Source organism: Schistocerca nitens, chromosome 5, assembly GCF_023898315.1.
Source record: "Schistocerca nitens isolate TAMUIC-IGC-003100 chromosome 5, iqSchNite1.1, whole genome shotgun sequence".
Lineage (NCBI taxonomy): Eukaryota > Metazoa > Arthropoda > Insecta > Orthoptera > Acrididae > Schistocerca > Schistocerca nitens.
This window is the reverse complement of record NC_064618.1, coordinates 80,406,856-80,420,462: the sequence shown is the minus strand read 5'-3', so window position 1 is coordinate 80,420,462 and position 13,607 is coordinate 80,406,856. Positions and strand designations below refer to the sequence as shown.

Genomic DNA, 13,607 nt, shown 5'->3' with positions numbered 1-13,607 from the left:
GATCCAGCACGGCGTTCAGTATTACCCTCCTGAACCCACCGATTCCATATTCTGCTAAAAGTCATTGGATCTCGACTGACGCGAGCAGCAATGTCGCGATACGATAAACCGCAACGCGATAGGCTACAATCCGACCTTTATCAAAGTCGGAAACGTGATGGTACGCATTTCTCCTCCTTACACGAGGCATCACAACAACGTTTCACCAGGCAACGCCGGTCAACTGCTGTTTGTGTATGAGAAATCGGTTGGAAACTTTCCTCTTGTGAGCACGTTGTAGGTGTCGCCACCGGCGCCAACCTTGTGTGAATGCTCTGAAAAGCTAATCATCACACCGTGTTCTTCCTGTCGGTTAAATTTCGTGTCTGTAGCACGTCAACTTCGTGGTCTAGCAATTTTAATGGCCAGTAGTGTATGTAAATGATCTAAAGAGGTTGGACACTTGGTGCAAGGATCGGCAGTGGACCCTGAACATAAACAAATGTTGGTGCGCCCGCTGCCGTGCGCCGCGGTTTTGGCGGAACGGTTAGCTTGGCCGGCAGGGCAGGTGCGTGAGTAGCGTACCGACTGGGAAGGCTGGGCGGACCTGCGGTGGCGGTGCAGGGCCTTGGCCGAGTTGCCAGATGAACGCCCGGCACGGCACAGCACAGATACGGGCAGCGCTCAAGGCGACTGCTGCAGCCGACTGCACCGCAGCCCTGGCTCCGCTATCCCAACTACTCCACCCCCCACAGAAAACCACGCCAGTTTCGAATTGTACTGTCTCACTTTTGATATTAAGCCACCTCCCGGACAGATATGTTTTCATATTCCAGAATGAATCCTTGACTCTGCAGCATACAACTATTGATCTAATATAAAAAAAGCACTCCGTCTTCAGGCCACAAGTGGCCCATCGCGACCATCCGACCGCCGTGTCATCCTCAGTTGAGGATGCGGATAGGAGGGGCGTGGGGTCAGCACACCGCTCTCCCGGTTGTTATGATGGTTTTCTGTGACCGGAGCCGCTACTATTCGGTCGAGTAGCTCCTCAATTCGCATCATGAGGCTGAGTGCAACCCGAAAAATGGCAACAGCGCATGGCGGCCTGGATGGTCACCCATCCAAGTGCCGACCACGCCCGACAGCGCTTAACTTCGGTGATCTCACGGGAACCAGTGTATCCACTGAGGCAAGGCCGTTGCCTATTGATGGAATTTAAATACTTAAAATACTGAAACTTCCAGGCAGATTAAAACTGTGTGCCGGACAGAGACTCGAACTCGGGACCTTTGCCTTTCGCGGGCAAGTGCTCTACCAACTGAGCTACCCAAGCACGACTCACGCCCCGTCCTCACAGCTTTACTTCTGCCGGTACCTCGTCTCCTGTCATAACGTACTATTTAGAAAGCATAACTTTACCTTAAAGTTTTAAGACAATAACTCAAGTATTAAAATTATGCTGAAGCAGCGTAACTCGTGGCGCACCAATTACATAAAGTACACTGAGGTGACAATAGTCGTAGGGCACCACCTAATATGTCGCACTTCCTTCTGCCCGGCGTAGTGTCCAAGTCGACGTGGCATAGACTCAACAGGTCGCTGGGAGTTCCCTGCAGAAATGTTGATCCATGCTGCCTCTATAGCCGTCCGTAATTGCGAAAGACTTGCTGGTGCAGGATTTTGTGAACGAACTGACCTCTGGATTATCTCCCATAAAAGTTCAGTGGGGTTCATTTCGAGCGTTCTTGAAACCAGTCGCGAACAAATGTGGCCCAGTGACATGACATCGTTGTTTGGGTATATGAAGTCAGTGAATGGTTGGGAATGGTTTCCGAGCAGCCGAACATAACCATTTCCCGTCAATGATCGGTTCAGTTGAACCAAAAGACCAAGACGACAGCACACCCCATTATGTAACCACCACCAGCTTGGACAGTGCCTTGTTGGCAGCTTGAGTCCGTGCTTCGTGGGGTCTGCGTCACACACGAACCCTACAATTGACTCGGGACTCCTCCGCTCTGGCTACAATTTTTTAGACGTCTGACTTCCAACCGATATGGTCACGAGTCCAGGAGAGATTCTACAGGTGACGACGTGCTGTTAGCAAAAGCACTCGCGTCGATCGTCTGCTGTCGTAGCCCATTACCGCCAAATTGCGCTACACTTTCCAAACGGATACGTTCGCCGTACGTCTCACATTGACTCCTACGGTTATTCCACGCAGTGTTCCTTCTCTGTTAGCACTGACAACACAATTATCTCTCTTTCAGCGAAGTCCGTCGGCCACTGCGCTGACCATGGTAAGACGTAACGCCTGAAATTTGCTGTTGTCGGCACACACTTGACTCTATGGATCTCCAAATATTGAATTACCTAACCATTCGCGAAATGGAATGTCACATGCGTCTAGCTCCAACTACTGTTCTGTGTTCAGTGTCTGTTGATTCGCGTCGTGTGGCCATAATGACGTCGGGAAGCTTTTCACATGAATCACTGGAGTATAAAAGACAGCCTCACCAATACACCGCCGGCCGGAGTGGCCGTGCGGTTCTAGACGCTACAGTCTGAAACCGAGCGACCGCTACGGTCGCAGGTTCGAATCCTGCCTCGGGCATGGATGTGTGTGATGTCCTTAGGTTTAATTAGTTCTAAGTTCTAGGCGACCGATGACCTGAGAAGTTGAGTCGCATAGTGCTCAGAGCCAACCAATGCACCTTCTATATCTTGTACGCGATCCTAGCGCCATCTGTGTACGTGCGTATCGGTATCCGATGGCTTTTGTCATCAGTGTATATTCATCAGGTATTTGATAAAGAGCACTTAGCTACTCCTAACGAATTTTCCAAACCTGTTCCAAATTTTTTTCTCACTTAACGTCAAATCTTAAACATGTTAACTCATTTGTAACGAAATCTAACGTTTAAAGCTGGTTAATATACGGGAGTTAGATTCCTTGAAGAATGGGGGGCGCAGGTCCTACTGGCTATGAAATAAAGCGCCATTCAAAAAAATCTTAGTGTAGTAAGTATATCTCAGACACGTGCCACTACACGACTCGGTCACCTGGCACGGAACTGACGGATATCCCACCTGACAGCTATAAAAATAGGTGGGATATGTAGTTTTGTATAATTCTCTCCTTTTGGCCCGTAATTGTCACGGTACTAGACACTCTTTCGTCCCAAAATTCGCGCGATTTTCTGGCCTCAGTTTCTCTAAAGTCTGAATATAACTACGAATCAAATACTTAACAAAGGTTTATCTATAACTTTGCGGCAGTTGTAAAGTAAGCACAGCAGTACTTACATTGTGTGCCTTACGTTTTGGCTCGTTATCTGGGTAACATCAACATGCCGCTAGGTTTTGTATTCCTGTCTTAAAACGGGAACTCGTCTGCCTGTAGTTGTTTTTTCTTCTGTAAATGGCAACTCATCTAGGCTGCCCTGCCGAAGCTGCACGACCCAGCATTTTACAACAGATGGGGACGGGAGTGTGGTTACGTCAACGGCTTGCAGGCGGCTTCAACTCCCGCGAGATAAACCTTGAGAGCTAAAGGGATAAACCTGTCAGCCATAAATACTCACCAACATTGGGATACTGGCACGAATAAGGTTACAATTGCCTGCTTCTGACAGCCGTCCGCACATACAGTTACTCAAATGGAACTCGTTTATGATCGAGCTGGCTTCGGGTCGCTTGGTAGTCTATTCCCGTGTGATTTAACGGAAAGCTACAAATAGTGCTACCAGTTAAAAATCCCTGAGTAACCAGTCTGTAATCAGTTCCAGGCGACTCGCCGTTCCAGTTGCCACTGCCTCGAGATCAAGTGCGTTTTTCGGTGGCGAATGTTTTTCTTTTTTAATATTAAAATTTTAATATCAAAATAGAAAATATTAAAATTTTCTGATGTCGCTCCAGACGGACATTCAGTGGCTTTCCTTCCGCTGCTTAACCTATAGGTAAAAATTCTTTTCATACATCCACATATTTTGTAGAATACAAATGCATGGATGTCCAAAGGAACTTCTGCATCGTAATCAGAATAACACAAGCACTGCAATATCGCATTTTGTAGAATGGTCTCATAAACGAGCGCCATAAAGGGAACGCTTTATTGTTTATAACATAATAGGAAAGAGTGTGTTCATTTAGTTACTTGGCTTGTTACATTAAGTGAACTAGTCTTTTATCGAAATGTTTACAGGATATGTATACATAATTAATGTTAACATTAATGAAGACACTATTTTTTGGTCCTACTCATGTAACTACACTAAAAGACTAGTTTTTTTTTTTTTTTTTTTTTTTTTTTTTACAAGCAACCAATTTTTAAATAGAATTTCTTCCATGGAATACGAGTTGTGCACGAGAAACGATCATAGATTCGATTTAAAATTTGTTTTGCTAGCTGTCTAACATGTTAAGTTATTGAGCATATGATAAAATTTTAATGCTCCATATTGAACTCTTTTCTGAGCCACTGAGAGCTTTAATAACACGTATTAATGGTAATTTTTTCCTCTATCTTTGTAGGTAAGGACGTCACAATTCTCAGATTTTAACTGATTATATACGACGATTTTCATTAGTCAATATGTGTATTGTGATGGTGCAGTTAAAGTGCCCAGCTTGTCGAAGAGTTACCTACATGATGCATATTATTCTCATTGCTCGCTTTTGTTCAATTAGTACTTTCTAAGTGATGAGTTACCGCAGAAAAATATCCTATAAGACATTATTGAGTGGAAATATGAAAAATTTCAGCAGGTTTATTCATTTGTTTCCAAGACTAGCAATTACACGAAGTACCTGAACTTAATTGTTTGGAAGCTCAGTAATGCGTTTCTTTCACTTCAAGTTTTCATAAATACCTACACCCAAAAATTTGGAGTTTCTACTGCGTTAACTGACCCCGTCCATGTGCTACATCAGTTTTGGTTGTGGATTAACGTCGGCGAGGACGAAATTACAAGATCTGCGTGCGTTATCCAGCATTTGATTGCTGAAGCGCAAAATATCTCTTCGTTATGGTTCCTTACAACATAACCGCTTTCGGCTTTAGTAAAAATCCTTCTGGATGATTTGTAATCGAAAATGTTGAACAACTGTTGGCATATTTTTAATTTCAACACGACTGCTCAGTTCGGAAGCGCTTTCGTTGCGCAGTTGTATGGCTTCGTGAATTTCTTCTGAAACTCGGCGCGATTGTTGGTACCTGCAGGTTATACTTGTCTAGGAAAGCTTCCCTACCCCGGCTGTGGATTTTGTGCCTGTTTCGCTATGGTCATAATATCTGCTCTTAACACTGAATATCAGAAATATTTCGGTACTACAATTGCAGTTTCATGATTTTGTTACACCAGTACTAATAACTCCTATACTTCAATACCTACATTTGTTTCTGAAGTACTTACGTTTAACAGAATTATAATCTAATAATTTATCCATCCGCAATGTTATTCAATCTGTACATTGAGCAAGCAGTAAGGGAAATGACAAAAAGTTTCGTACAGTCATCAAAATTCAGGGAGAAAAAATAAAAACTTTGAAAGTTGCCAATGACATTTTAACTTTGCCAGAGACGGCGAAGGACTCCGATGAGATCATCGGAATAGATAGTCCTTGAAAAGACGTTTTGAATATCAACAAATGTAAAAGAAGAGCTGTGGACTCGTATTAGAAATAAAGGAGGCGATGCTGAATGGATTAGGAAATGAGACACAAGAAGTAGTAGATTTTTGCTATTTGGAGTGCATAATAACTGATGATTTCAGAAGTCTAGAGGATAAAAGATGCCAACTATCAGTGACAAGGAAGCAGTTTCTGAAAGATGTATACTGAAATCTAGTGTAAATTTAAGTGTTTCAGGAGAAAGTATTTGTCTCGAGTGAAGCCTTGTACGGAAGTGAAACATGGACGATAAACATTTCAGACAAGAAGAAAACAGAAACGTTTGAAATGTGGTCCTACAGAAGAATGCTAAAGGTTAGATCGGTAGGTCGAATAACTATTGAGGATGCGGTGAAAGGAATTGAGGAGAAAAGAAATTTAAGGCATAGCCTGACTAAAACAAGGGTTTGGATGAGTCCAAATATATCCTGTGGCATCAAGGTCTCGCCAGTTTGGTAATGAGGAAAAGTGTAGGGAAAAAACTGTAAGAGAGAGCATAGTTGACTGTAATATGTGTGATAAATTAGGTGCAGGTTGCAGAGATTAAAGGGCCAGCACAGGATAGCACGAAGAGCTGCATCAAATCTGTCGATTAGAATTGGTAGGGAAATTACAAGATAGGCAACATTTATTATTTCTTCATACATTCGTGATTTAGTACTTTGCGTAACAGCTTCTGTCGGTAATTATCTGGTGCATATTAACAGTTTTTAAAATGGACTCAGAGGCATATAATCAATCTTCGAAGCTGAATAATGTGTATTTAATCCCATTATGAGTATCTAATGTGTGACCACGCCTTGATGCTAAGTGTTCATTGTTAACTACTGTTTACAGAAATATCAGCCAAGTAAATAAAAATACACAATATTTTACCTGCAACCTGTCTCGAGTCCGCAGCTCGTGGTCGTGCGGTAGCGTTCTCGCTTCCCGCGCCCGGGTTCCCGGGTTCGATTCCCGGCGGGGTCAGGGATTTTCTCTGCCTCGTGATGACTGGGTGTTGTGTGATGTCCTTAGGTTAGTTAGGTTTAAGTAGTTCTAAGTTCTAGGGGACTGATGACGATAGATGTTAAGTCCCATAGTGCTCAGAACCATTTGAATTTTTTGAACCTGTCTCGTCGACATAAATGCAAGTTACGCACAGCTCATCATCTGCAACATCACAATGTATTCTGTCACAATAAGTAAGGTAAATATTGCTTTATATTAGATAAAATATTTAATTTATTTTCGCGTTATATTTGTAGTTTAAGTACTTTTCCGCTTGTCGGTACACTAATTATGTGTGCCAGAGTGCGGATGAAATCGAACACCTGAGAAACGCAGGCTCTTCCTTCTTCTCCTTGCTCATTCATGCTCCTGACGCTCAGCTGTCTTTTATAGTTCTCGTTTGTGACTGGGGCGCGATTCCATTATGCTCTCCACCGACAGAAGGTTGATTCTTCCCTGTATGTGTGTCTGTGGCGCGCGCGAGCGTGCGTGCTATTTCTGGAGTTCTTCTGTTGTGCTGTTTTATAACTGATGCCGTTAGTTTCAATCGTTTTTACCTTAGCAGTTGTTTCTTATAGGTATCATTTTCTTATGTGGTAAGTTTATGATCCAGCCTTCGACTACATTCACCTACTTTGTAAGTCTAACCAAGTGACGTCGCACAGTGATACAAGACTGGACTTGTATTCGGGAGGACCGGGGTTCGATTCCCCGTCCGGCGATCCTGATTTAGGTTTTCCGTTGTTTCCCTAAACCACTTGAAGTGAATGCTGCGTTGGTTACTTTAAAAAGACACGGCAGATTTTCCTTCCTAATCTAGCGTAATCAAGTCATGTGTTTCGGCTCTAAAGACCTACTTTTCTTGCTTGCGTTCTTCTGTAAGAGTATTGCTGGATGGTGATTTTGTGCTACTACGAGCTACGAGCAGCAGAGATGCTACCGCGCACTGGAAGGCCTATTCGTAACGTCGCTCCCCAACCCTTGTGCGCGTTATGTGGACCTGCTGCGTTACGGTATACAAGGCCGCCAGCGGCATCCAGCTGTTTGTGATCCGCGCTCGAACAATGGCTGCCTGCAGTGCCCGAGGCGAAAGCGGCCAGCCAGCCGGCTGCTCTGGAATGTGAATGCAGCTCACTTTCTCGCCGAGCTCTTCCTGTTGCTTGCACACGGCACATTACAAATAAATAAAAAATGCACAATACAGTGCGGGAGATGGAATTCGAATAATGATGGATACATCAGTTACAATCCGGGTCTTCCAGTGAAGTACACGTGTTGGTTTTATTTCTTGTCTAGCTTACTTAGATTAACCACTGATTAGATAATTAATACGACCTTTGTTACTGTACTACTAAGAACTTCCTGTAATAGAATGTTGAACCTTAAAGGTTACTGCAAGAGCAGAGAGTCACACGGACGAAGTCTGATCCAGTAAACTACTTCTATGCGTGTGACAGCGTCGTGGTGAAAAGCAAAGTAAGAATCAAACTTTGGCTCTGAGGAATAGCTGCTCGTAACTTTTGCCGAAATGTCAGACGTTTTATTTTGCCTTCGGCGGCGTAATAAAAAATGGCTCTGAGCACTATGGGACTTAACATCTGAGGTCATCAGTCCCCTAGAACTTAGAACTACTTAAACCTAACTAACCTAAGGGCATCACACACATCCATGCCCGAGGCAGGATTCGAACCTACGACCGTAGCAGCAGCGCGGTTCCGAACTGAAACGCCTAGAACGGCTCAGCCACACCGGCCGGTGGCGCCGTAGTAAGTAGAACTCTCCGTTAAATGGATTGCTCGCACTAGAATGGAGTGAAGGAAGAGGGATGAAGTAAGATTACATTCAGAGAAAGAGACCATCGTTTCCAGCAGTCTGTTGGGTTAAAATCAGTACCGGTACTTCTCTTACCGCCACTGGCCGGTTTCGAGCTGTAGCGCACTATCAGATGCACCTGGTAAGGAACAGGCACAACTGAGGTACACAGTCCAACAGCTCATACACGACACAGCCAGTACCTGCAAGTCAACACTATAACAGAAGAAATCGAAAAGAGGATTACGATCTAGCGTGTCGTCAGCGAGATAATTACAGACGGAGCACAAACGCGAGTCTGGGAGAAAGCGATTTCTGGAAACCGCGGAAAATGTAAATCTGGGTAGCCGGAGGGGACTTCGAACCGGCGTCCTCCCGAACGAGAGCCCAGTCTCTCGCGACTGCACCACCTCGCTCGGTCTCTCGATGTGCAACGAGCGAAGTCTCAAGACTCACACTGCCGGTACTAAAAACCGCAGAAAGGCAAATGATTGTGATAAAATAAAATGCCGGCCAAATAGGAGATTACGCGATGTTTGCTGTAGTCTGGATGCACAGTGTCGGACGGCGTTTTTAGAGACGTGCCGTCCGGTAAGTGGTGGGGGCGGAAGTGCCGCCACAGTCGGTGCTCTGTCGTTCAGAGGCGGCGCGGCGCGAGCAGACGGGAGCATTACGTCAGCTGCTGCTGCTGCTGGCGGACCACAACGGCGGAGCGCCTCCCTGCCGCTGCGTACAGCCTGCCTGATTTAAGTATGCCGCGGGTTTCCGACATCGCTCCGCCTAAATGCCGCAGTGGTTCCTTTGTAGAGGACAAGGCCGATTTCATCCTCCGTCCTTCCTCGACACCAGCTTGTTCTTTAATGAGCTTCTCGTAGACGGGACGTTAAACTCTGCGTTCTCTGACGTTTCCTCGGGACAGTTCATTGCCTGTTATTGGTTCCACTCTTGTGCAGGATCTTTCGACGTAAGGAACTTGACAGAGCACTCAAGGACCTAAGTCGAAAAAAGGGCCCTAGAGTAGACAACATGCCGTTAGAACTACTGATAGTCTTGGGAGGGCCAGCCATGGCAAAACTCTTCCACCTGGGAAGCAAGGTGTATGAGACAGATAAAATACCCTCAGGCTTCATGAAGAATGTAATAGTCCTAATTCCAAAGTAAGCAGGTGCTGACAGGTGTGAAAATTACCGAAATGTCAGTTTAACGAGTCACAATTCTGCGAAGATCAATTTGCATTCCGTAGATATGTAGGAACACGCGAGGCAATACTGACCCTACGACTTATCTTAGAAGATAGATTAAGGAATGGCAAACCTACGTTTATAGCTTTTGACAATGTTGACTGGAATACTCTCTTTCAAATTCTGAAGGTGGCAGCGGTAAAATACAGGGAGCGAAAAGCTGTTTACAGTTTGTAAAGAAACCAGATGGCAGTTACAGTTGTAAGAGTCGAGGGGCACGAAAGGGGAGTGGTGGTTGAGAAGGGAATGAGACAGGGTTAATAGTCTCTCTCCGATGTTATGCGATCTGTATATTGAGGAAGCAGTAAAGAAAACAAAAGAAAATTTTGTAGTAGGAATTAAAGGTGACGGAGAAGAAATAAAAACTTTGTGGTTTTGCCGATGACATCATAATTCCGTCAGACACAGCAAAGGACTAGGGAGAGCAGTCGAAGGGAATGGACAGTGTCTTGAAAGAAGGATATAAGATGAACAGCAACAAAAAACGAGGGTAATGGAATGTAATCTAATAAATCAGGTCATGCTGAGGGAATTAGGTTACGAAATGAGACACTTAAAGTAATCGATGAGTTTTGCTATTTGGCCACCAAAATAACTGATAATAATCGAAGCAGAGAGGATGTAAAATGTAGACTGTCGATGGCAAGGAAAGCGTGTCTGAAGAAGAGGACTTTTGTTAACATCGAGTATAGATTTAAGTGTCAGGAAGTCTTTTTCTGAAAGTATTTGCGTAGAGTGTAGCCATTTATGGATGTGAAACATGGGCGATAAACACTTTATACAAGAAGAGAATAGAAGTTTTTGAAATGTGGTGCTGCAGAATAATGCTGAAGATTAGATGGATAGATGACATAACTAATGAGGAGATACCAAGTAGAACTGGGAAGAAGAGGAATTTGTGGTACAACTTGGCTTACAAGAAGGGGTCGGTTGGTAGGACACGTTCTGAAGCGTCAAGGGATCACCAATTAGTATTGGAGGGAAGCGTGGAGGGTAAAAGACGTAGAGAGACCCAGAGATGAATAAACCAAGCAGATTCAGGAGGATGCAGGTCGCTGAAGACCACAACTACAACATTTCGATGACAGACGCAGTCGTCTTCTTCAGGTGCTACAAGCTATCATATTGTGCGTACTCACTGCCTGGGCTCCCACCACACTTTCAAGTACTGTTGATGACACGCCGCTATTTGTAACGCAGTTACGCAACCCTTTCAAATGGTGCGTCCGTAGCAGTGCTACTAAAGGCGCGCCATTAGATAGTGTTGCATCCAGTTACGGGGGACAGTCGAAAAGTAGCCCTCCTCTTTTCTCCCTCATCAACTTGCTGCTATAGTAATCGTGAATTTCGCGCACTTCTGCAAACAGCCCCCTTCAGTAACGGCGTTAGACATCAACAGATGGCACCAATGTATAAGTTTACAAAATGGCGGCACAAGATAGCGTTCTGTGATCGAGTTTATTTATTTATTTACATTTTCTTCGCGTGGAGCCATCGTAATGATGGTTTTTACCAACGTCAGACTTAATACTATGGTTATATTTACACTTATAAAATACACTATATTCTGTAGCTGTTGCTTCTTATGTCTATTTTTTACATTTATCACATTACAACTGATATGCTAATGCCTCATATTACAATCTTAAAATTCGCTGAAAGAATATAAACATGTTTCTATTAGAAAAGATTTTAATTTTGTTTTAAAAACATTTCCCGTGTACGTTCTTAGACAGTTTGGTAGCTTGTTATACCAAATCAAACCACTGATATATGGACTTCTATCAGTCATTTTTAACGTTGTTCTGTTACGGAAATAGTTACACTTTGTTCTAGTGTTGTGATCATGTACATCACTGCCCTTGATAGCTTCTGTTGGTTGACTTATAAAAAATACAACTATTTTGAAGATGTAAAGAGAATGTATTGTCAGGTATTTGTGCTGCACGAACACTTCACGACATGAATCTCTATGTCCCATCCCATGTATATGTCTTATTGCTCTTTTCTGTAGTAGTAGTATTCCTTTTAAATGTACATCAGCTGCTCAGCCCCACAGTTCAATTCCGTAATTGAGAAAGGGGAAGAGTGTTCCATAATATACTAATTTCAGTGCTTGGCTAGGAACTATCTTTGCGAGCTGGCTGACGAGATATATGGCACCACTGACTTTTCTGCATACGAAATTAATGTGGTATGTCGACCGCAAATTTTCATCAACATACACACCCAGGAATTTACAGTTACTATTTTCTGTTGCACAGATATTACACACACTATTCATTATGTTGTGGTGAGAACTGCCTGTTTTAAAAGTCAGTAGTTGAGATTTGGCGACATTCACCTTGAGTCCCTGATCATGGAAGTATTTTGTCACTTCTGTCGTGCACAAGGTGAAATGCCCAATCGCATTCGTGAAAGACTGGCGGAGGTGTATGGATGTGCTGCGGTGGACGTAAGCCCCATTAGACGATTGGGTCTTCGCTGTAAGGAAGCTGAAAGGTGAACGTAGCTGGCGGACACGACACGGAGGAGCCGGTCTACCACTACAGTGACGTCACACAATATCGAGTGTGTCGATCAATTCATCGGCGACGACTTCCAGGTAGAAATACAGAACTGTGTCGCCAGTTAATCATCTTTTAAACGAGTGTTATGGCCATTATTTTAAAAAAGAATTGTGATTGCTGGGTACCGACAATAGTGACCGGGCAGGATAAAGAGGTATGGAAAACAGTTGTATACAATCTCTTGCAGCGTTCAAATAAAGCTTTCGGAGCATCACTCCGAAGATGCGGTGACCATAAAAAATTCTGTGCGCCACTGGCAGAGGAAGCAGGGCCATGATTTTTATCGCGTAGGTGTATGGTCAAAGTGGGGAAAAAACCTGTAGGCGAAGATGGTGATTATATTGAAGAATGACAAATTAATCGTGACTGTTGTAGCTCTGCAATAAAAGATGTTCCGTTGGACAAGCGCGCTTCTACTGCCGCCGCGATGCAGTGGAATGGTACCTTTATTCCGTTAAACGCTCACTCTGCCAGCGTTTCCCAGCTCTGGTGGATGGAATGGCCGACCAAGTTGTTAACAGACTGACTGCCAGTACCCAAGCCTTGCTTAAATTGGGACCATCGTTTATTAGGTTTTCCGGCATTTATTCAGACTCCTTAATAACGCTGCCCAGTAAAATGTTGTTTGCATCACGCTACTGCTCCTATCGTATTTCATTTTGTGATTATACAGGAGGCGATGCTCGGTGACAGCTGATTTACCTCTTCGTTTTAGTCGCCTGTGTCGCTGATGTTCCTCACACATCTCCACGATTCTTCTAATAGCCGCTGTCGATATTGCCTGCGTTCATGACCAGAGTTGTTGACAAAGAAATCCGATTTAGACGTAGCGTAGGTAGGGAATAAGATTTCTGCCGTCCAAGCTTGTTGCCACTGTGCAGAGTTTCATATGAAAGCGTTAGCTCTATGCTATCACTCTCTCGAACGTGAATGTGGCTGGGAGCTTCGCACAAATATCGAGGAAAGAAGAGAAATTGTCACTGTTGGATGCCCTGAAACTCTGGATTCAGCTCGATATGTAACAGAGAAGTCGCAATGGCACACCCCTTGGTCCACATTCTACGTAGAGCTGAGTGATGTGATTGCTCCACTCTGTTCTTTATTGCGAACCAGCTGTTTACAAGACCCTGGCAGGAGCCAGCTAGCAGATACAGTGACGTCACAGGCGGTGGCGTGACGTGCTGCGCAGCGCGGCTCTCTCGCCGTCCGCGGAATGCGGCAGCTTCCCAGAAGCGCGGTCCGCGCATGCGCAGACCGAACCACACCTGGCTGCTCGAAAGCGCGCCGGAATGCCAAAGCTTCCAAGGCCAGCAATCCGGCGTGTTTGAACAGAGTACCGCGT

At 44.4% G+C, this 13,607-nt stretch overlaps 1 protein-coding gene and 1 pseudogene across 1 annotated transcript in view; one reads left to right on the top strand and one right to left on the bottom strand.

Annotated features, from left to right (window-relative positions):
- Positions 1-13,607, top strand: part of LOC126259898 (mitogen-activated protein kinase kinase kinase 13) — a 379,295-nt gene that overhangs the window by 15,452 nt on the left and 350,236 nt on the right. The gene's annotated exons all lie outside the window — the stretch shown is intronic.
- LOC126261161 (5S ribosomal RNA) lies at positions 1,068-1,185 on the bottom strand (annotated as a pseudogene).